Consider the following 2,656-nt stretch of genomic DNA (forward strand, 5'->3'; position numbering starts at 1 on the left):
ATAGATATAGATAGATAGATAGATAGATAGATAGATAGATAGATAGATAGATAGATAGATAGATAGATAGACATACATACATACATACATACATACATACATACATACATACATACGCACACGCGTACGTGTATGTTTGCGTGTACCCCACTGCTTGAAAACTGATACTGGTCTGTTGAGTGCCTCGTAACCTGGCGGTTCGGAAAAATGTAAGCGTGAGAATAAGTATCAGTCTTTAAAATAAGTACATGGGTCGATATATACTACTAAACTTTCAAGAAGTTGCCCCAACATAGCCGCAGTGCAGACGAGCAATCTAAAAACTACGAAAATATCTTCGTTATCCATTATGAGGGCCAACATATCTCGGGTAAAAATTTCAGTCACTTCAACAAGATCCATAACCAGTTGTAAATACAGAAATAAGAAACCAACACATATATTACATTAGTATGCAGTAAGATTACCAATAAAGGACTAAAAATGCATGGAAATTGTGAGTGTCCACATAAATTGATATAAAATAGCAGTTATAAAATTTCTACAAAGGACGACTTCTAGATTCTCCCTCTAAAAACAAACACAAGAAAAAGAAATAAAACAAACGCAAGTCAACAAAAGATGATCCAATAATTTAGTTGACCAAAGTCTAGAACAATGCAGTAACAAATTCAATACAATAAATATGCGACACAGCAGCCAATCAAAACAAACCACACATAATAATAATAAAGAATATTACATGAACCAAATTAATAGATGAACATGTTATCAAAAAACTCATCAAACAGAACACAACATACATTACATCCAATCACGAAGCAGCAGTGCAATAAAAACTCCATAATTAAAAATCTTCTCGTCAACAACATACCATAAGCTTGTAAACTACAAAATAAACTAGATGACTAATGTAATTTACAAATTTAGATACCAAACACGAAAGTTGTAAACTTCGTCACAGTGTCTCTTACTTTGGGCATACATCTACCACACGTTCTCTATGTCTGACTATGCATCGACGACAATGAAAAGTCTGTTACATGTTATATCTCATACCACCGAACAAAACTAGATTTTGAAGAAATATTAATTGGTAAAACAACTTTTTAATGTAGATATTTGTATTGCCAGCTCTACAAAGCTTAAGTGATGTCCACAATGGGGTGCCACTCTCACGTCTGGAATGGTACTGTTGCTTAGACATTCTACAACGCGTGCAGAAAAGAACCATCTGATCGCTATGGTGAACTAACAAGAACTATAAAATTACTGAAGTCATACTCCAGCCTCTGATCCACAAGCCCGCTTTCGTCTCTCTCTGCCTTTTCAACTGCTACTATTACAGCCTCTGCTCCTCGGATGTGGCTGGGTTCACGCCACTGTCATCCAAATATTCCCTACCTACTCGTTTAACCTTTCATCATCTATGTTGAATCCACCACCCTCAAACCCCGCTTTAATCACTACACCTAATTGTTCCTTTCCAGAACTTAGAATATGTGGAATTCCCTCTCCCTTCATATCTTTCCCAAAGGTGTTAACTTACAAAAGGTTCGAGAGGAACATCACTGGCATCCATCTCACTGGTCTATAGAGGCCTGCAAAGGCCTTGGGCATTGCCTCTCTTTCCAGATCTAACGAGCCAAATAACAATGCTCAAAATATCTAGAACATCAGTCATGGAAACTATGTTAATAGCAAATTACAGTACAAAATAAATTCTCCTAAGAAACTAACACTAAACACCTACTACAGCCAAATAATTTTCTATTGCTGAATGAAAACTGACGTGAGAAAGCGAAGGAAGAGATTGAGAAAGAGAGGCGGGCGGGGGGGAGAAAGAGAAAAAGAGATAATGAGACGAAGACAGCATTCTTCTGATACTTACCTTAAAATAAATGTCATTAACAAATGATTTTAAAATCATTTCCTCCAGAAAAATTCTTGACTGTCTATTGACCTTGGAATGGTACTCATGAAATAAAATATAAATAACAAATAAAGAAATAGAAAAAAAAAGCCTAAATAAAAGAAAATGTAAACTAGAGCATGGTTGTGTGTTCAGTAGTAGGTATACACACACGTATGCACACACTCACATATATGTGTATATATGCATACACACCTACGCGCGCGCACTTATACATACACACACACTCACCTACAAATGCACGCGCTCACACAAACACACAAACACACACACACACACAAACACATGCACACACACACACACACACATACATGCCGCATGATGATCGCACTGGCATAAAACTCGAGTCGGGAGATAAACTCAGGTTCAGTTTTCATTTCAAAAACTATCCTCTGCAACATTTATTGAACATCCTTTCGACATTAATAACGTGTGTGTGTGCGTGTGTGTGTGTGTGTGTGTGTGTGTGTGTCTGTGTGTGGCAGTGGCGGACTGGCCTGGTTGCCAGCTTGCCCGATGACAAGTGGGCCCCTGCGCCATTAGAATCCATATATGGGGGCCCATGTTAGTATCTAAGGGGCCCACCCCCTCAAGTTTGAGAATTTTTTATTCACTCCTGGAAGAATGCATTAATTGTTTCAGCCTGGCTGTGTTTGTAGACAGTTGAGAAGAATACTTTTAACAAAACAAAAAAAAATTAAATGACAACATTATAGATGCGGG

This window comes from Octopus bimaculoides, chromosome 2, assembly GCF_001194135.2.
Source record: "Octopus bimaculoides isolate UCB-OBI-ISO-001 chromosome 2, ASM119413v2, whole genome shotgun sequence".
Classification (NCBI taxonomy): domain Eukaryota; kingdom Metazoa; phylum Mollusca; class Cephalopoda; order Octopoda; family Octopodidae; genus Octopus; species Octopus bimaculoides.